The following is a 23,173-nucleotide window of genomic DNA, read 5'->3' on the forward strand; positions in this document are numbered from 1 at the left end:
TCCTTTCATATTTGATCTGATTGAAAGGATTTGCTGATATCTGAACTTTTTAACCTATAAAAATGACAATTTCATACAGTTTGACCTAATATTATTGTATAATAATCTTCAGAATATTAAGATCATTCTTTTTATATACATATATATGCTACAGCTTCGACTTTCATTGATAGTAATAAAAAAGGAATAAAAGCAAAGAATCATAACTCATATATGTAAAATTGTTGCATAAACCCATTTAATTTTCACAACAACTCTATGAAGCTGTTACTATTATTTCCCTTCCTTAAATATTTTTGTTTATGTGGAAAAGTAATATGCTCAAAGTTTTTTCTTTTTTTCAAAGAGTATATGTAATATGCTCTCAGTTCTTCCCAGACCAACACAAAGTACAGCACTCCTTTCACACCCATGTCTGCCCTCTCACACATATCTCCTAAAAAAAGTTACATATTTATTAACATTTTGCCCACCTTATCCATAGTGCAACAATATGACCTTGAAAGAGCTGCCCAGTTTGATTCTATATTTCTCAGCCTTTGGGTGTCAGTGGATCAGATGCAGTGTTATTGCCAATGAGACGAAAGATGATGTGAAATGAAACATTTCTAGGTTAAGGCACTTAATGATGTGTGATTTCACCTTGCTCTCTTTCTTGACAGATTGCTTGTGATGACAGTGGTGGATGAGATGTGACATAGAAGTAGCCTGTTTCCTCCGATCTTTTTGTAACTGAAAAACAACTACTGGCCAGGAACAACAGAAAGAAATAATCTTCCACTGATGTTTTCTTCATTGCAGAAACTAGTACTACACTAACTAACATAGAAATTGGTAATTTGAAAGGACATTGAAAAAAATAACTTAAATTTGAGAGGCAATGGGTAGGTAGTTGAGAGGCAGGCAGCCAGGAATTAGGTGGTGCTACTGGGAATGATGAAGTAGACCTGTCACGTCCATTACTTTGGAAGGTGGAACCAGTACCTGTTGAGTCTGTATCTTTGTGGTGGTGGTTGGAAAGCCAGCATATTAGTGTACATTGTTTGCTCTTTACTACTGATAGCACATTATTATGTGGAACAGATTAGTTCAGATGGCATTTATTTACTTTGCTAGAAAAGACTGAAAGGAAATAGACTGCAGGATTTTAAGGTCTCAGGTTTTCCAACCATGAGGATCTCTTTGTGCTCTATAGCAGGAAGGAATATTGAAATAGTTCTAAGCTGTAAGTTCCACTAAAATGTATCAATTATAAAAAAGGGATCCAGCTTTGAGGCAATAATGTTAAGGTGTAATCTTTCTATGAAACCCTACTGCTTAATACGCTTACAGTTTGCGAAAGAGGATCATGAAGAAAAGAAGCCAAGTAAGTTAGTAAATAAGTAAATAAAAAAGACAGACAAAAGTGCTGGGTCTGGGAAAGAATTGTAGGTGCTTATTGACACATGAAATGGACTTTTCCTTCTGCCATTCTTTTGTTACTATTTTTGAACATAGAACTTTTAGGATTTGTGTAGGTGATAAAAACATCTTTTCATATTACATGTCTATAAAACAGCAGTGCCACTACTAGCACCATATTTACAAATTATGTGTCATGACATAAACATTCGAAAATAATTTCTGTTTTATTCAGAGTCAGCCTCTAATCATCTAAAAATGATTTAACTGGAAAAGTTCTGACCTCTCCCCTTTAAATTTTGATAGGGTTTCTAAAAATTAGAGTATCAGAGTATATAATATTACCATATAGGATGGGGATGCCAAGTTCAGTATCCTGACCTCTCATAGAGCTGACTGCTTAGTACATCTAGGACAAGCTGACCAAAAGCTAGTTGTGTATACCAAAATTGACTGAAGAAATACATTCATAAAATCTGTCTCTAACACTAATTCACTGAAAATTGCATGCATAGTTTTGTCACTCCCCCCCAAATAAACACAATATATAATTTGGGGTCATTTTGAGCTACGCTGTGGACTTCTGATTTATAAGAAAATTGTGTATCATGAAAAGTACAGTATTCTCCTCCAAATTGTCATTACATGTTCCCAAACTCAGATCCGTGGTTAAAATTAACGTCCAACAGAAACTGTCACTGTCGAAAGGACTCTCAGTAGTATAATCACAGAAAATGATGAAACCATAATCACAAAATATATAGCCAGAGGAAAAAGGTGTGGCAGAGCTGACAAGCAAATGGAATCCAGCATAACTCTCCCCTGTGAGTGGCGTCCTTCCAGGCAGGTAACAACCAAGGAGCAGCAATGTTACCACCTCCCTTGAGCAGTATCATTGTCTTGTGAGCAAGAATGACGGACGTTGACTGTGTTCATACTACGTGAGGCTGGAGGGTCCGCTATAGATTTTGAAAGGGCACAAAAGTGTAACTGACAGCACAAGAGAGTGAGATATTTGACGTGCGGGGCAAAGGTTGACAAGCTTGAGAATATATTTGCCCCGCCGCCTGCAAGGATGAAAGTGAGTGAAACCAGTGGAGACAAACAACATGATCATTTACGGGAGGAAAAGTTATTTAAAACTCTCCTTTCCCTTGTGCTCGTGCACAAGCTGCCGTGATCATGAGTGAGTATTATCTAAAATGCATTGGCAACACTAGCCAATCAGAGAATGACTTGCTCCTGGAGACACAAGGAACATATATAATTGAGAGCAGTTGAATTAGGAGACCGGTTTCCATAAGTACCATATGTGTTCTATTTTCTAAAATAAATTTACTATTCTAATGTGCCTATACGAAAATAGAAGTATGAAATAGAGGTAGAGAAAATGAGAAAATAAATTTTAAAAAGTAGAAAACCATAAAGATTCTTTGAATTTTATACTTAACACTTCACTAGAAAGAAAGTTCAAGAAGAATGCTTGAATGCTTTCTAAAATCTTTAAAAATTAGATTTAATTACAAAAATTCATTGGTGAATTTATATAGCTGCTTTGAAATAATATTATTTTTCTAAAATAAAACCTGTAGGCAACAATAGCCAGTATGTGTGTGTGTGTGTGTGTGTGTATAATTGTAATCATGGCACCCTTATATATGACATTATTGTTAAATCTATTGACATACTCAAAAATTAATTCAACAATTAATTCGTTAATTCATATTTAGACCTGAGTTAACTTATAAGAATCTTCATGTGAGTGTATGTTTCTTGTCACATTAATAAGAATCAGAGTAATTAGAAGTCTGAGTTTTGGTGTCTGGCAGCTCTTGGTTCAAATTCTGGCTGACTTAAACTCATTTTGTTTTACTGGATAAACTAGTTAATCATTTTGGATAGATGCATCCTCATTTATGAAATGTCTATAATATTTATTTAATAGACACATTGTGAGGATTAAATCAAATAATTTAGGGGAAAATTCTTAGCATGCTTCCTGTCATACAATTTACACCTCATAAATTATGTTTTGAGTATGTATATAAAAGATGAAGATTCTTCAGCTGTAGTAGGTAAGATTTTGGCTCCTGTGACTTTCACCACCTGATGTTATGCACGTGAATATATTTTCCAAGGCTAAAGAAACTTGGTAGACAAAATCAATGTTACTACTGTACTTCTAACCTACAAAACTGAAATAATAAACAGTTTTCTGCAGCCACTAAATTTGTGGTAATTTGTTACAACAGCAATAGCAAACTAAAATATCCATGTTTAAATGCATACCTATGTATGTACAGATATATAATTCCATCAGTATATTTTTGTTTAATTCAAGTACATAATAAATGGTATTTTAGAGGACTGAAAAAGCTAATTCCTCCTCAATTATTTCTTTCAGGGAGTATATTGCATATCAGTAGTGATTTAATTTAAATATTTCAGGCTACCTACAGCTTCATTGTTCGTCAAGGGTAACTGACTTCACATCTTTTGATGCTCATTTTGCTCCAGAGATGGTGACTTTGCATTATTCATGTTTGTCTGCATTTATCTACCCTATGACAATTTCAGTAGCTCTGATGCTGTATATGTGTGTGTGTGTGTATGTATGTGCGTGTGTGTGTGTGTGTCTGTGCGCCTATCTGTATTTTAATGCTTTTCTCTGTTTAACTGTAGAGATTATTTTGGAAACAGAACGAATGAAACTGTTTTATAAACCTTTCCACTTACAGTGACTACCAGCTAAATTTGTGAAGTAGGAACCCAAGTTGCATTTTAAGTATATTCTTAGTAATATTGAGAATGTTCACTGGTATCATGCTACATCCAGAGAAGTAGTGAAGTAACAGAAAGAGAAAATGACACTTTTCAAATAAAGGGTCGTGGCTGAATTACCAAAAAATTTAAAGAACAGTTACAGCACATGGGAGATGTTTAGCAGAGGATATATATAGAAAGATTGCCAGTAGATAAATACAAACAAAACTTTTAAATTATATTTTATTCTAAAAATAGTGACTTTATTTACCAAACAATGCACTTCAAAGTATCATTACAATTTTAATTTATTTGCTAATGAGGCAAATTTACAAATTTCATTGAACAATTAATTATGTGGTTCAATAGTTTGAATTGAGTATTTCATTTAACTTGACAATATTTCTGTGAGGTGTTCTTTTCCTATTTTCCAGATATAAATGGAAATGTTAAGAATTCAAAGTGAAATAGCTAAAAATGGATAGTTTCAAGCCCTAACAGGCTGAATTTAGAGCCCACAGGGCTAACATTCACTAACAAATAGTGTATTGTGTAAGAATTTTGGAATAAAGAGGGTCACTTAGTAGAGCCATGATGCTTTTTAGCATAATTCTGTGATATTTAATATAGGAAAATATACCATGTCTCAAGATGAATATGACAGAAAATAAGTACAAGTAGTTTATAAACAAACATTCATAAACTATGTAAACAATAAGATCATAAGTATTTGATCAAAGTATTAGAAAAAGTGTTATGACCATAAAAGTTCTCATATAATAATATTATATGAACTATGACAGATTACAAAAATGTATACTCAATATATTTAAATTTTAGAAGCATAGAAGCATGCAAATATATACAAATATACATCCAGATAAATAAATGTAAGAGAAGAAGAAAATATACCAAATGTTAACAGTGTTTTCAAATGTTTATACTGGGAGGTGGGGTAACTATTGATTTTTTTCATTGCATATTTCTGTGTCTTCCAGCAGAAGTTCTTAAAAGGAGAAAACGCTGTTTCTAAATAAACAAGTGCAAAGCAATTAGTAATGTCAACTTCTATTTATTGAATGATTACTATGTGTCAGATGCTTTCCTAAACATTATACACAAACTTATGGAATCTCCACAATTCAGTTCCAGTTCTAGCAAACAACACAGTCTTTCCCAGAGAGGTCAGGGCTGGGGAAAGCGACACATATGCGGGTGGGGATGGGGGGGTTGGGTACCGAGAGAAGAATCTTAAACACAATACTGTAACAATGGAAATCACATAAAAATAATAAAATCATATATAGCAAGTTATAATCAGTATGTATGAAATGGTTTAATTCTTTATTTAAAATAACTTTCCTACTCAAATAATTTTAGCTTCTTCTGGTAACTATGATATCTACCATTGTTCAAAAAGTTTCGTTTTCCCAGAAGGATTCTCTGATTTTAAATTCGTGCCGATTTACAATCCAGACCTCAGGTTTCTACATGCCCTTATTTTAACACTTTCCATTTCCTATATAGACAGTCAGACGTAAGTTTTCTGTTTTCTCCTCCTTCACCCCCTCCTTCTCTTCCCCCCTTTGCTCTCCCCTCCCCTTTCCCCTCTCTCTCCCCCTCCTGCTCCTCCACCTTCTCCTCTTCCTTCTTCTTCTTCATTTTGAATATGTGTGTTTGAAATAAGTTGGAGTTAAGAAGAATGCAGGGAAAATTTTGAATACAATATGGAAAAAATTGTAAAACTGGTAGAAGAAAATCTAAGCTACATCACTGTGGATGATGTCACATAAATACTACATTGGTGTGTGAAAGTTCTGAGATTAGATCCCATGTATGTTTATTGGGTTGAGCATCACATCAACTTTTTTTTTTTCTTAAATGGTTGAGAATAACTATGGATCTAGGGGCATATTTCTTGCCCTGGTACCTCCCAATTGCCTTTGCCTTTCAGTTATCTAAGTATATATCAGCCACTTGGGTGCTGCTTCATGGCTCCATCTTGAACTCTCACTAGGTCAGAGGTAAGTTGATTGCTTACTGTGGTGAAGGGGAATAGGACTTTGTTAGAGGCTTAGTAGCATCCTAAAGAGGAAAGTGCACATTTATGATATTTGGTGGTCTGGCTTAAATTGAGTCTTTCAATCCAAGGGCTTGATTGGTTTTGGATAAGGATCATGAAACAGTAGTTTAGGATAGGTTTGGGGACAAGGATTTTGGAGCATCTTGGTGTGTAAATAGTCATTTGATTCTCTGTCTTGAAAAGTTGAGCAGTCTTAAATGATTTATCAGGAGTTCCTTAAATTAACCATTAAGGTATTTTTTTTTTAATTGAAATATAGTTGTTACGGAAACAACAGGTCAGTCAAGAAACAAGCACCACTCGGAGGGTTGGAGTACTCAGATGTATTACGCCAGCGGGCTCAGAGGGGCTTCTGCTCTGAAGCTCTGAGCACCTTCAAGATGTGCACATGAGGCTTTATAGGGTAAAGTACAAGCTTGGGGTATTGGGCCAATAGGCATGGAACAGCTTAAGCAGCATTATCATCACAAAAGTGGAGGCAGGGAGGCAGCAAACCAACATTCCAAAGCCAGATATGTATCTTTGAAAATCCAGCTGGCTAGCAAAAACACATAAACAGCAAACCAACACTAATTAACCTAGATTTACAAGTTAGTCTAGCAGAACTCAGATCAGTATTCCAATACTTAGATTTGTGAGTTATCTTGTTAGACCAGCCCAGCCTCTCCACATTCCTAGACTTGTGAGTTATCTTTTTAGACCAACCCAGCTTTTCCTTCACATAGTCAGTTACAACATGTCAATTTCTGGTGTACAGCATAACGTCCCAGTCATCATATTATATACATATATTCATTTTCATATTTTTATTAAGGGTAAAGATATTGAATATAGTTCTCTGTGCTATACAGAAGAAATTTATTTTTTATCTATTTTGGGAGTTTGAGATTTGCTAAGGTTAATTACTATATATAAAAATAGACGAAAAACAATTAAGTTATCGTCAATCATTACCATTCTGGTAAAGAGTTCCCTAAAATAGTAATACTATATATAGGAAGACAGTTGGCCAAGACAGTCATGGTACTAATCATGTGACTAATCAAGTCATGTGATGAGTAAGGCCTGTGTGTGTGTGAGTGTGTGTGTTTGTGTGTGTGTGTGTGTATGTGTAAGTGTTTGGTTTTCAAGGTGAATAACTAATTCTGAATTCCAAATGGATTTTTCCCTATAATTTGGCTTAAGCCAAATAAAATTAAAAGTGTACAGTTTAGGATAACATGAAAAAAAAGATGATTTGGGGGATAAAAAACATGTTAATCATCCATGCTAATGGAAGTATGTAATCTCAGAAAAGTGAATGTTGACTGCACTTTTAATAGGCATTGTATAAGTTTGTGACTAATTCTAAGGGCTTTCTTTACACTATTGAATTTAGGAAGTATAACAACTGCTTAATATGCTTAAAGGATTAATGTACAAGGATGATGCATTGATCTTTTAATAGCTCATAATGGCCATTATATTTGTGCATTAGAGTGTATGCCTGTATACGTATAAATATACCACACATAGGTATCTATTCTAGAAGAGTAGGACATGTGAAAAAATATGCTTACAATCACATGTTATCTGGAAAATATATACTCTGAATAGAAAATGTCATGTCCCTCTTCTCTGTGGTGTTAACTTTGCTCTTTTTTTAACCCTTCTCCTTTGCCACTACTGTGATAGAGTATGTTCTGACTCAGAACTAGAGCTTTTCACTTTTTGCCGTTCAGAGACAATTTAATTTTAATTGCTCCCCAAGCATAGGCCAATTCATGATGGCAAGAGCAGAGCAAGAATCCTTCACAGATCCTTTGAAGTTTGAAGAGCTGCTATTCACATCGCCTCAGGCTTCCGTCCCCACATTTGTATGAAAATGGAAGCAGCTGAACACGTCTGTCATACGTGCCCGATGTTACTGGGACTGAAAGTATCTCGTGCAGAGTTGTTTCAGATTTTTCAGCTATCGATATAAAGTTTAAAACAAGGAGATTAAACAGATGTTGTTTTGCTATATGCATTTAAAATGGCATTAAAAATACATGATTATGAAAGAATAACAGTCCATGGAGTAATTAAGCTAAACAGAAAATACACATTGAGCATTTTATGTGTGTGTATGTGTGTGTGTCTGTGAATTGAGGGGGTGGTCAAAAAATCATAAGTCACCTCCCACACTGGGGAATAAAATCATTAACAGTACTTTACAATTGCACATTTAATAAATGCAAATGTATACTAAATAACCACTGATCTCTTGGTAAAAGGAGCAATAATTTCTTAAAGCATTCAATTTCATGGTTTTTGTATAAAGCAAAAAAAAGGTGAATTCATTTAGCAAAGTGTTTAAATGTAAAACTATGTAAACCACTTTCACCCTGTGTTTGTGAAAGGTAGAAGCTGAAAGTAGGTAAATCCCTTCCAGGGCATGTTGGAATCATGATTATTAATATTTTCCAAATCCATTTTAAAAGAATTCAGCAGAGGAATTTTAGACTGGGAGACATGTAAGAGGCAAGTCACTTGAGAGATTCTTTATTAATTGTTTCATAAGTGATCATTTTTAAATGTGAGGGTATACTTGACATTTAAAGGCAAATTTTATTGGTATGTTGTCCTGCAAAAAGGGGCGCAATATAAGAGCTGTGAGTTGAGTTTATTCAGTGTCTTACTGAGGACTTTAGCCCAAAGACGGCCTCAGAAATCTCTGAGAAACCCTTCCAAAGAGGTTGGGGATCAGTGTATATATGATTTTAGTGAAGGGGTACACGTAATCAAGGGTATGAGGAAGAGATATCTCAATTAATTATTTTAGTGCTTTCCTAAGTATGAGAGGATGCAAGAATTCAGGTTCATTAAAATTTCCCCTAAATACCTTACTATCTGAGGGCTAGTTCTGCCCGCTTTCCCAGAGCACACAGTGCCTCACCCTGACCTTCACCTCGAACTCCTTTCGGGGTGTACTGTATGTCAATGATTGTTGTGGCTAATGACTCGATTCTTGTAGAGCTGGGTGGTAGCAACATCCTTTGTTTTACAAGAGGATGACAAGAAACTTACCATAGTCATTAGAGATTTGCCCTTGACATCAAATTCTAAAATGCTTTCTTTCCTTTTCATCTAAAAGAGTAGGAAACTGGGAAACCGGGAAAAATAAATAATTCATATGTACATAAATTAGTCAAGTAAGGCTTATTGACTCTAAAATTGAAAGTTGATTATACTTGTAAGATATGTATAGATTCAGACGATTTTGTTTAAACCTTGTGTTATCACCTTCTGATAGTGCGAGTTATTCTCTTTCAGCAGGAAAGAATTAAAGAATTTTTTGTTTAGCCTTTTCCCTCAGTAGGATTTTCCCAGGTTATAGTTAACGTTTTTGATTTAGTGATAGCTAAGACATATTTTCCTCTTTACAGATGATATTTCAATTGGATATTCTATTAAGTTGCTACTTTTAGTTTAAGGACTCAACGGAGCAGGCACTTGTACAATGTACCCTTAAACTGCTTTGTATTTCTCTTCCTGATTCCTCACCTCTGCTCCTTGGGCCATCACTGAAATTAACCACCTCAATTCAAGTCCTCTCCTTAGGTTGCTTTTGGCTAAACATGATCTAATAAAAGAGGCTTCCTCTCCAAACTCAGCAATTTAATTAAAAAATGCCATGTTTTCCTTTTTTTGATTTTGAAGGTATTTTTGATACTGTTTTCATTGATATTTTGTTGTGAATAAATGCAACATAGCTAGAAATAAAATAACCACTTGTATCATTCTACTTGGCTGTTTTCTGAGAACACAGAAATGTTTCTTGTCTTCATACACTGTTCTTTCCTGTTGATGATCTTTTTCATCCAGTTCTTTATTGTGCAGTCGATTTCTTACACACTAAATTGAACGTAGAGTGTTGCCACACTTTCCTCATTAATCGTTCTTTACCTCTGGTCAAGCCTGTTAAAAGCAGCGATGGATTAAACACAGATATAGGTGCAAAGAATCAAATTAGCAGGTAATGTATAGGAAAAACCATTAGAATAACAAGGAAATACCTCTGCATACAAAAATGGACACTGTTTCTGTCCTGTGCTGGGTCTGCCTTTCAGATTTTACCACAAAGTTAGGATGAGGTGGAAGATGCTTAGGTATCAAGCCTTAACCTGTAAGGGGATGAGCTGAGATTGGATTATTCGAACAAACAAATAAGCAAACAACAATTTACATGCAGCATTCTGTGATGTGATTTGAGTGATTCAGCCCAAGAAATGTCCTTATAAAGTGCCAAGTGAGAAAGAAATCTGTGTACAAAATCAATAGACTATTTAGGATATTAGGAGATACTGAGAACTACTATCAAACATTCCTGATAGTCATAAAATAATATCTGGATAAATAATGAGACATTGCATTTAATATGGGAAGATTAACTGCAAAGATTAATGACATTCTACCACAAAATTACAATAACTTGACAAAGAATATTGAAATGTAATTGGGAGAAAGGATGTAAAAAAACATATTTTTGATAAATGACAAACAGTGTTTTTTACTGGTATTAAAATATACAGGATTCTAGAGTTATAATAATTCAATAATTAGATATAAATTAGTATAATACTATTGGGGAACAACTGGTATTATCTCATGAAACCAAAGATAAATATACCCAGAAATTCCACTTGTAGGTATAGTACCTACATGACTCCTGCACATACCCTTGAAGAGACATACACATCATTGAATGAAGGAGTAAACAAAGACAAAACAGAATAAAACCAGAAACATAAGTCACTTGTTCATAAAATGAAGACTGGGTAAAAAATTGTGGACTGTTTATCCAATGGAGTTTTATACAGTCTTGAAAAAAAGGTGAATACAACAACATGCATAAATTTTAGAAACACAAAGTTGAGTGAAAAACAAATTTCTATGGACTATATGTATATGACACCATCTTTATGTTTTTTAATCTTAAACAATAGATTTCAGATTATATGCATAGATGATAATTCAGTTCAAAAAAGATGCAAAAGAATAAATAACAAAAATTCAAAGTGTAGAGGCAGAGGAATGAGATTTGGGGAAGAACATAGATAGATTTGACTGTTTTGATTATTTTTTGTTTTTACTTTGTTCATTTTATTATTGTGATTCGTAGCTTATAGCTGTGTTAATAGATATTTTATTTTACATGTATAAAATATTATTAATATTAGAAATTCCAAATCCAAGCAAACAGTAAAGCTGAACTGCAATAAAAGAAAATGATCAGTTTCCTGCTTCACCTTCAGGTGAAAATTAATATCAGAATCTCACTAGATGAATTAAAAAGAATGATGGACAAAGCTGATGAGTGCATTGTGTGCTGAGAGCCAGTGTCATGACATTCTCTAAGAAGCGAGTGTAAAAGGCCAAAGAAACGTGAAGGGTGAGAGAAAGGTTATGAAAAAGAGAAGAGACTAGCTTTTCTCCTGCATCTCAAAGAAAATTCAGAAGAGAAAAAAATGGTAGAAAGGAATCCATTGTAATAATAAGTAATGGTAATAGTAATAATAAATTCTCAAAATTGCCTAGGGCTGGAGGGATAAAGTTTCAGACACCAAGTGCAAAAAAAAAAAAAAAAGTTAAAATAATAAAAATGTAAGAGTTCAAAGAGGTTTCAGAAAGAAAAAGAAAGTTGTCTGAAATGTATGAATAATCAAATTAGCACCAGCTCTTTGTTTTAGTGACCAGGTGATAAATGATAAGTCAATATTCTCAAGGACACTCAAATAAACCAAGTACTTAAGTCAAAAGGCAAAATATATTTTCATCCAGGGAAAGATTCAGAAGTTTATCATGCACACAGAAAGAATTATTTACAACTGTGTTATGATAAAAATGAAAAATTGATTGAGGAAAGAGAAAGATATAGAATATTTTCATAATGATGTTTTCACATCAGGAAATATATTTGTATAATTTATAATATTAAAATTTGATTATTATGTAATATGCACCAAATATTTGCCAGGTGTCCTCAAAATATTATACTAAATATAATACTTATTTCCAATATGTACTCTTAATTAATTAGTTATCAAAAGAAATTTCTCTAGTCTGATAAATAGTAGCTACTGGAGTCCTAAATAAAAATTCTAGTGAGGAAAAAAATAGAAATACCTCCACTAATTCAACAGAAACTTAAAAACTTAGCCAAAAAAAGGAAAGAATATATATAATGTAAATATCAGGAATTGCTTTTTATCACTTTTAGGATGTTATTTCTATGGAGATAATGCAATTATTCATCTTAATAAAACAAGGGTGATCAACTTTAAATTATGAAAATTAATAAGATGATACATGCAGTATGAGGTTGGTTGTAGAGGAAATCAACATAAAATAATAAAAAAATTAATAAAATAACATAAGATGTTTATTATGTCAATAACAACTATTAAAAACAGGTATGAACAGGGGTGGATTTATAAATAAAGAAATATTATAAAAAGTTTTAATAATATAAAAGTTCCTAATAAATTAAGAGACGTATAACACTAAAATTGTGATATTGTAAAATTAAATTATAATATAATTAAATTGCAACAAGACTTTTCTAAAATATATAGAACATAGATTGGAGCACAGCTAACTTACTGAAATGTTCATTGGTAAAGAAAAATATAGCAGAAAAGCTAATAGTTTTTTGAATAGGAGAGCTAATGATAGGATATTTGCCATACTGTACCATAAATCCACAGAAATTAAAAATAATGTATCACAGACATAAAGATAAGTAAATAATCAAATGTAAAAGATTTGAAACCTAATAGCAGATGTTAATATATATCTTCTATATACTATAAATGCAACATATGCACATATAAAAAAGTGGCATTATACACAATAAAGTTTACATTTTAATGTGGGGAAAGGATGAGCTTTTAACACATCTTTAAGATAACTGGCTACTTCTTGGGAAAAAATCAAATTTGATATTTAATGTACAGCAAGTATAAAAATACTTTTCAGATTTAAAATAAAAGCATAATATATAAAATGTACATTTTTGGAAAAAACAGAAGATATTTCTATAATTTTAAGATGGTAAAAATTGTCTAGATTAGTGCTGAACAATGAAACTCCCTGAAATTATGAAGATGTTCTATATGAGTATCTTTTGGGGAATCTCTCATCATCCTCACACCCAGTCTACCAACTTACCTTCATCTATATGTATATCCTCTGCTTTCAGCTCTGTTACTACAGATTCGTGCCCTGTTCTGGTCAACAACATCTGTTTTGCCTGAGCACGGGATCACATCTATTTTTGCCTTCTCAACTGATGCCCTCCGATTATTCTCTCTCATGCATTCTTGATTTCTTCCCTTCCACGCCATAATTTCCATCAGCATACAAATATCTCCTAGAATCTCCAATTAAGATAAAAATATCTTCTGGTCTTACATTTCCCTTCAGCTATGACCCTATTTTTTCCACTCCACTTTGTAGCTAAAATTACTTAAATAGTTGTTCATAATCAGCATCCTCATTTCCCATATTCGATTTATGATTTATTCCAAAACTCTTCCACTGATGGCACTCCATTTAAGCTGTCATGACAGTGAACCTCACCTTCATCCTTTAAGTACTTCCTTCTATTGACTTCCTGACTCCTTATTCTCCTGTTTCTCTTTCTCTCTCATCAGCCACCCTTAATACCTATTTTTGGTGCTTATCTGCTCAGCTCTGAATATTACTATCTGGTCTGGGCTCAGTCTTGAACCTTCTATTTACCTCTTTTTATGCGTTTCCCTGAGTGAGTCTATCCAGTTGCCTAACGTTAAATGCTATCCATATGCTGATTCCTCAGACTGTATCTCCAACCCCAGTTTTTCCAGAAAAATACAAACGCAGAAATTCAACTACTTCTCTGATATTGCAATTTTAAACCCCCATTCAGAAGCTTAAAGGTAACGTGGCCATAGCAGAAATATTGATAATTCTCTTTACATTTGCTCTTAACAGGTCTTCCAGACTCATAAATTGGCTTCATACAAGCCAAATATCTTGGAGTTACGCTTGAACCATCTGATTTCCTCACACCACAGTCTCTTTTTAACTATGCCATTGATGATTCTTCTTAAAGCTACTGCTCGAGTAGCTCGACTGCGAGAGAGAAGCTCTCTACTTCCCTCTGCCTTTCTTATCACCTTAGTCTGAGCCATCACCTGTTCTCACCCAAACTCTTGCAGTTGTTTTCAGTGCTGTGGGCTGAATTCTCTTTGTTCCCCTCACCCTACCCCCGCCCCCGCCACAGTCATATGCTGACTTTCAGGGCAGAGGAGTTCTGCTCAACTCCTGCAGCTTTGATGTCCTCTAACACGATGCGTCCCCAGAGCAAGTCAGGAGGGCTGAGGGTACTAGTCCCACTCTTGGAAGGCCAGGTTCTCCTCTTCCGATAACTTGTGCCCTCCCGAGGCCAGCCGCTGTGCAAGGCCTCCGGGATGAACCAGCGCAGTACCTACCTGCCTTCCACTCTGCCATGGCTTAGAAAGTCCCCTGGAGGAGGAGCAGTTGGAGAAGCCAACATGCATCAGTGAGTAGGTGTATTTCGCATCTCTCTCTAGTGCCTCCTTCTGCACTCACCATGCTTGGCCTCACTCACCATCCACGACCTCAGACCTGAGCTTCTGAGCTAGCTTGATCTCTGCAGTAAGTTTGAAGAAGTCAGGCCAGGGGCAAGGGCGGGAAGACCCCACGCTGTGGGTCAGGTGGCCTGCACTGGCTTGGCGCTCAGCAGCTGCTCCTGGTGCCTCTCCAGGCTCTGAGGCTGGACCAGGGCGACCTCTCTCAGCACGTAGAATTCTTTGGGGGTGCTCCTGACTGGAAGCTGGAAGCATCGCCTCCTGGAAGCCAGTGGCCTCAGAAACCTGTGGGTCCCTTCCAGACAGTTAATGTGCTGCTGGAAAACCTTGTTCTTCTGGTACTTCTACTCAGGATGCAGAAGGATACTGCCCAGATGCTTGACAACGGTGTCCACACCCAATTGCTCCCCATTACATTCACCCTGTTGAATGTGTGAATCTCCGTGACAGAGGCAATTACTGGGTGGTTGGAAAAGTGCCAGAGAGAGAATGATCCATTTGATGTGGGCATCCCTCTGGTCCTTCCTCAGAGCGGCTCCTGCAAGCAGGAAGGTGAAGTTCACTCCAGGCACAGCTATGGGTGGAGCCTTCTCCTTCGGGCTCAAGCATCTCTTGGTGTCGGGAGCTCCAGGCTCCCACTCAGAGTTGCTTCTGCGGTGAGTTCTTTTCTTACCTGGCTCTGCATGGAGACCTGAGTTGTGGGGCCCCGGGGCCCTGAGTTGCTTCTGCTCCAGTCTACCAGGGCAGCTGCTGCCGTGGTCAGTGCATCATCAGTGGGTCCCAGGCTGGAGACAATAAAATAAATGTGTACTAATAATATATCATTATAGCATCTTTTGTACTTGTGAAAAACTGGAAACAAACAAAAAATTCAGCGAAAATAGAATGGTTAATGTGTCACAGTGCATAAAAGTCATTAAACCTATGACACAGCTGATCATAAGGTGTAGCTCTATTTATTATAACACCAAGGGGAAAAGAAATCTGAGCCAATTACAAAATGCAATTAATTATAGGCTATATGTAAACTTCAGAGAAATAAAACACAAAAATATCTGTATCAGAAACAAAACTAGTTTACTGGGGTGTTTTAAAATAATGAACTGTTTCATATATATTGCAATAGTCCTAAAACAGTTGGATGTGTGCATGCATGTGTGTGCATATATGTATAACAAGTGGTGTGCTGGTAAGAGTCTGACAACTGGCTTTTCCCCTGCAATGAGCACCTGGCCAAACTCCTATTTATAACATTGGTCAATTTCAAAGTGTAGCTATTCCCACTATGCCTTGTTTCAAGCCACCAACATGACGTGACTGATGTGGATATGAAAAAGATGAAGACAATTGGCTTCTGTAAGCCAATGAGAGCCGGCTCCAGCATACTACTGCATATTGTTATAGGTATAATTCAGACCCTTTCTCCCTCATTTTCTATTGTCATCTCTAAGTATCTATACACATATATGTGTATATTTATATACATGTGTCTAATTATGTGCATGTATGTTTTTTAGAAAAAGGTCTATATGTGTGGTATGGAATTTGGTACAAATTTGAAGTCACTGTTTTCCTGACGGATCTCTGTTTAACAGGCACAGCACACTAGCTGATGTCTCCTTTTGATCCATTAAAATATATTGACCATGGTTGCCCAAGACAGGCTGAAAATCAGTGATTAGTAGGTTACTCTCAGTTATGGTCATGACCTTCTCCTCCCACACAAAGAGTTGTGTGCTTAACAGCATTCTATTGTATTGTTCCCAAATCTGTTTAGACTGGTGGCACATTTACTTTTTATAATTGCCTCATGTACTTAACAATCAGACATGCTTATAAAATGTGAATGAAAAAGAAACACTATTGTTGTTTCTGTAAAAACAAAATTAAGTAATTTTATATAACTTAACGATGTCAAATTAAAAAAAATATTGCTGTCATTTTGTGAGGAAGCAAAAAGTAAATAAAATTTGGGTGTATATGTGTATATATGTGTACACATGTATAAAAATCTAAGAAGATTCTGCATTCAAATTATTTTTAAGGGATTCTTAAGTACTCACTCCCATTACATCAGGTTTGGAAGTCAAAGAACATATGCTTTATTCCAGAAAGTAATGATGATGAGAACACACGAATAATCTCAAAGACCTTGATTGCATGTGGTGGCTTTGTAAAGTGTCAGCATTGCCAGCATGTATTCTAGGGGTCCTTTTCCTAATGTTTCTGGTTAGGCCATAAGAGACATTTTTGCACTAGGTATAGAGGACTGAAATAGAGCAGCAGCTTTTTTACGCTCAGGAGGTCAGGTCAGGGTCATCAGGAACTTTTGTAGCTGACTCACATTGCCAGTCATTTGATGACTTACCTTGTTGGCACGGGGTTGCTGCTGATCCAGAGCTTCTCCAAATGCTCTTTGATCCTCCTTCAGACTCCTGACTCCTGGGTCAAGTGTGGGGTTAGCTCCAAGATGAAGGATGTCAGCTTCTGTAGAACACCCACATCATCAAGGTTAAAGTTAGTGAAAACTGGCATGGCCTCCGATCCTCAGGCGGGCTCCTGCATAGGCTTGTGGGGTTCCTATTGTTCACACTGCCTTCCCTTTCCAAAAGCCTGTCTTGAAGAAGTCAAGCCCCAGCGTTAGACATGAAGATAGCTGGTATACTGTGTTTCAAAATTTGATGTAACAATATATTTTCAATTAAACTCAATTCATTTACCTATATTCCCACTTTAACTGTTTTTTGTTCTATTTAATTAAAGCCGGCTGATCATTATGGTATCAGATAATAGGACTTTTATATATGCTCTAATACTCAGTGACGACCATGTCAACTGGGGGAAAAATCTTCACTATTACAAAGCTGAAGACTGTACAAATATTTTAAGGAAAAAAAAACTTTTATAACACCAATCTGGCAGGATATATCTTATCTTCAGTCTTCAAAAAATGTATCTAAAATCTAACACATTTCCACTATTTAGCCTAAAAGAATAGAACCTCACCCAAAGGTGTGTGGATTAAGATGTTCATTACATTATCCTCAATTAAAGAACATAGTAACGTTTATATTTCTGGTAAAACAGGAAAATTGTTAAGTGAAGTAGGATAAACCTGTATGATGAAACATTTAGAAATTATTAAAAATATCTAAGCTGTAGGAAAATATCAGTGATACAATTTAAAGAGTTAATTTAATATTTTGTGTCAGTACTGTAATTGATAATTTAAAGCAAGATATCAAACTGCATTTATAATAACAATTTGTGTATATATGTGCATTTCTGGGTTTAAGTTTGCAAATGGATAAAAGGTTAAAAGAAAATATTTCATGATATCAAGATACTTTTTCTCAGGGAATGTGGAGATAATAGGTTAATTGTTGTATTTAAATTCTTCATTTTGCAATTTTAAAAATTTTCCAATTTTGTATCTCTATTGCTTTTTCAATGATAAAATATGTTAAACTATATTTCAAAATAAAAATATTAAAATTAGAAAAGATACAGCATAAAGATACTTTTTTTGTTTTTTTATAACAAACGGCTATCATGTATGACACAAAATTTTTTATTATTATTTCTTTAGGCCCAGAGAGTATTACAAAATGTGAATATTTTAGCATTTATGCAGCCTCATTATTTTTTATACATACATAGAACTATTGTCCTAGAAGTATACTCCTTCTCTGTAAATTCACAAGGAAAATAAAATGTCCTCAATCTATTAATCTACATACTTTTTTAAAAAACTCTGGGATTGGTCTTCCTTCCATAGTGTTTTGGCATATCTCTCTAATCTCTGATTATCCCTGCCTTAACCCCCTAAAAAATCTATGCCTCATATAATACCACATCATTGAAGTGTTGCTGGTACTTGTAACTGGTGTCCAGATTCTAGTCCCATCCCAGAAAAAATGCAGAAACAAGTTGCAGAGGTTAAGAAAGTAAAGTGAGGATTTATTAAGGGATAGCTAGTACACTCTCAAGGGGAGAGCGGGTAGATGCAAGTGAGCGGCTATGCTGAGTTTCTTTGGCAGGTGCATTATATAGATTGTAAAAATGAATGGGCGGAATATCCATTGGGGAAGGAAGGGTTTGAGGACTTATTCCCTGATTTTTATCCCAACTCCACCTTCTGATAGGGAGGGATTTTTGTCCTTATTTAGTCTGGATCAGAAGTGTCATGGAGTCAGTGCATGATGGGTATTTCTAATCTGCAAGGCTAATTTTATTAAGATGAGGGCATAATAAGCAAAAGGTTACATTCAGACACTGGAGATCCCTGTTTTTTCCTACCTTCCTTGTTGACCTTCAGGCTGCTTGTCATCCCAAAATGTGTGACTGCTTATCAGCCCCAAGGTTCCTGCTTTTTTCCTCTGCCCAGGGACCCCCGGTGCTTACATGATGTATGGTTTTCTGTATTTGGCCCGCTCGCCTGCTTTCTGCCCCGTTCCTGCCATTTGGCCTGCGTTCCCCTTTCTCTCCTCACATCTAGCTGTCTGCCCCCTGCGCTAACAGAAGTGTGCTTCCTTTCTTCATAATCATGCACTGGAATGGCTAAACCATGCACCTGAAACTCTAAACACAAACTTCCAAATTGCATTTTCCAGTCATATTCTCTTTTTCTTATGCTCTGAATCCAAATAGATCAGATATTAGGTCCCACCATTTTCTCCTAGTCTGCTAAGACCTTTTGGTTTTATACATTTTCTTATCTACAATAGATCCCACAATTCATGACTTCAATATCTGTTGGCAATATCCAGAATAGCTTGGCCCCTCTTCTTGAGTCTTCAACTCAAACTATGGGTCAAGTAAACCATCTTTTCTCTCTGAAACTGCACCTAAATTGTTCATCCTGAGGCCTCTACCCTACCCATCCTGCAATACAAATATACTAGTGTTAATTTCTGTCTTGCCATCAGCATTTTCTGATAATTCTTTCTCTTGTCTCTGGTTTGATCATTCCCAAATTCCGTTCGAGTTTAATTTACTCAGTGTCAAACCCATTGTTCTATCTTTATCTCCTTTTTTTTGTCAAGAAAATATGATCAACAAAGTATATTCTCAAACTACCTCAAAATTAATCATAATCCACTTTCCTTTTCATCTCTGGAAAGTAATATCACATCTCTTAACCAAGATCAATCTGACCAACAATACTCTTGCTTCTCCTATTAACTCATCTCTACACAAATTTGTTTCTAAATGTCCATCTCTCCTTCTCTATCAGTAATTTATTTATTACTCCAAAGCTTAACAATTTAAAACAACACACTTTTACTATCTCAGTTTTCATGGGTCAGAAATCCAGTGTGACTTGATGAGGTGCCTCTTGCTCAGAGTGTCCCAGAAGATTGAAATCCAGCTGCAGGAGAGCCCCAGTCACCTCAAGGCTGGACTGAGTGAGGATTGGTTTCCAAGTTCACTCTGCCTCCTGGGTTCTCGGTTCTGCTCTCAGAGACATTTTTTCCTCTCTTATAAAAAGATGCATTTGAAGCTGAGTGGTTTTCCCAGCCTACTTTCTCACTGCAGAGGTTTGGGGGGCCCAAATGCCTCTTTTTCAGTTCAGTTGGGTGGTGATGTTTCTGTATATAGATACATGTTTAAAGGACTTTGTGGGTCTTTTATAAGTCTTCTTGGGGTTCACTTTTTCAGACGATCTCTTAGATAGAAGTCTGTCTCTACTTTTGGCTCCTGTCGAGAAGGCTGGAGGGCAACCCTCTTAGACTTCATACAGACCCTATTGTTTGATTGAGAGGATCTTTGGAGCACACTCTTAATCTCTTTAAAGGGCCTTTTATGTGACTGCACAGCGCTCTGAGGCACCACCTTTGATCTTTCTGAGATCCTAATAAAAGGTTTTACAGGCACACCTCTAGCTTCAGCTTTATACCATATTTTCCTGGTAGTGCCTTGGATTTGATCTTTGCTGGAGCCTTTTTTTTTCTTTTTCTTTTTTAATTTTAGCACCTAATTTTAGCACTTTTTCTCCCCAAGCCATCAAGTTCTGGCTTCTTTTTTTAGTAGTCTTCCATCAGCTTATTTTTTCCCCTCTACATTTTACCCTCCATAACAAGAATAAACCAAGCAGCACCTTCAACACTGGGCTTTGAAACCTCCTTTGGTAGGTGGTCTAGCTCATCAGACACATGTTCTGACTTCTGCATAACTGCCAATAACACTTAATTTCTGCTACATAACAATGATTTCCTTTTCTTCAGTTTTCAGGAATATGTTCCTTGCTCATCCACAGGCTCCCCAACATCCTGAATTCTATGAACAATGTGTTTGTTGCCCTTTAAGCCTTCACAGTCACTCCCTCAACATCCGCTGCCTGGTTCCAATGCCAGTTCTCCACAGAGGTTAGGAGAGTATCCCATCTCTAAGAAACAAAATCTGTATTAATTTTTTATGGCTGCGTAAAAATCACTCTGATCTTACTCTTTTAAAAAAATATTTGTTACTTCATAGTTTCTGTTGGTCAGGAATCTGGGTGCATTTGAGCTGGGTGGTTATGTCTCTGATCTCTCAGGAGTCTACCGTTAAGCTATTGGCTGGGGATGCAAGTTTCTCAAGAACTCCTGGGCTAGATTCTGCCTCCAAGCTCAATCACTAGACCAACAGTTTACAAACCGGCAGGTGGGTGGCCATGAAGAGAGAGTCTCTAAAAAGGAAGCCACAGTCTTTTTTTGTAATATGATCTCATAACTGGCATCCTATCCCTTCAACCAAATTCTGTTCATTAAAACCCAGTCCATAAAGCCAGCTCACAGGAGGAGGGCATTACACAAGAGTGGGGCTCTCTGGGGGCCATTTCACAGATCGCCTACTATGCCTTAACCACTAGCTTATCTCTCTCCTTTAAGACAGAAAGAAGTCTCTTTATTTTCCTCCTCACCTGCCAATCACTCAGTCTTTGGGGATCTGTATTTTGATCTGTTATTTCACAGAAAGTGTTTGCATTGTGAACCAGTAACTCTCCGATTGCCAAATGCACTGGCCCTTTTTTAGGCTGTCACTTAGTGAAAGGAGTAATCTTATTAGGATTATCTTCCCTTCCCCTTGCAACAAATTATATGACACTATTCTAATCTCAATTATCCCAATTTCCTTTTAGAGACTTTCTTCTTAGCTTCCTTCATTGCTCCTTCTTCTAACTTCTCTTTGAATGTTCGAAATCCATTTCCTCTTGCTGTACACTTTCTTCAGGAAATTTTAATTAATTCCCATGACTATCTCTTCTGACATTTCTCAAATTTATATTTCCATTATATGCTGTCTACTGTATTCATATTTATATTTCTGATTTCTACACCTACCTTGTAACTAATCTACGCTAAGCAGCTCAAATTTAACATGTTCTATATTATATACATGATTTTGGATTACCTAGGAATTGTTTTAAATATAGATTTTGATTCAACAGATCATGAGAAAATCGAAACTGGGACTCCTAACAAACTCCCAAGTGATGCCAAGCTGTCGGTCCTTAGAGCTCTCTCTGAGAAGGAAGATTCTAAGTTACACTCATGTCTTATCCTCAATAACAGCTTCTCCTTCTGTAGTTCCTGATCACTTAGTGAGAGCATCTTTTGTCTACATGCCCAACCTGGTATCTGGGAGATTCCATCAGAGTTTTCGTGTACACTTATGCCTTCTCTGATTTGTCACAAAAGCATTTATGTCTAATTTCTAGAGATTATTTGGGGAGTGGGAGGAGGTCATTAAATTTATTTACTTTTTAGTGGAGGTACTGGGGTTCAAACCCAGGACCCTGTGCATGCTAAGCATGCACTCTACCACTGAGCTATACCCTCCCCCCTTTCTAGAGATTATTTGAATCTGCTCTCTGTTCTTCATTTACAGTCATTAATTCAGTACTGCCTATAGTAAAACGTCATCTGGATTATTACAGAAAACTCCTAATCAATCACTTGACTTCTCCACCTTGCTGCAAGAATAATCTCCCTATATATTGTAAACCTATTATGTGACTATTCTTTGCATCCAAGATAAATTTCAAAGTCATACTTTGAATATAAGACATTTCATGATCTATGCTTTGTCTACTTCCCAAGTCACTCTTTCCAAAAATTTACTTGTCATAATCAGTCTTAATTTTCAGAACTTTCCTATTCAATGGTACACTAACCAGAGGTAAATCTCCTGAAAAATGACTGTCAATTCCACAAGGTCAAGAGCTCTGATAATGTTGGTTCTTTCATCATATTTTCACTTTTTCTCATATACACTCAATGAATATATATTCCATGAACCCCTGTGGAATTAAACATTTAAGGTAGGG

The 23,173-nt window shown here is 35.9% G+C and overlaps 1 pseudogene; it reads right to left on the reverse strand.

Moving 5' to 3' along the window:
* Nucleotides 1-14,874: 14,874 nt before the first annotated feature.
* Nucleotides 14,875-21,035, reverse strand: LOC102527400 (UBX domain-containing protein 6 pseudogene; annotated as a pseudogene).
* Between the last annotated feature and the right edge of the window lie 2,138 nt (nucleotides 21,036-23,173).

This window comes from Vicugna pacos, chromosome 2, assembly GCF_048564905.1.
Source record: "Vicugna pacos chromosome 2, VicPac4, whole genome shotgun sequence".
In the NCBI taxonomy this organism is placed as follows: domain Eukaryota; kingdom Metazoa; phylum Chordata; class Mammalia; order Artiodactyla; family Camelidae; genus Vicugna; species Vicugna pacos.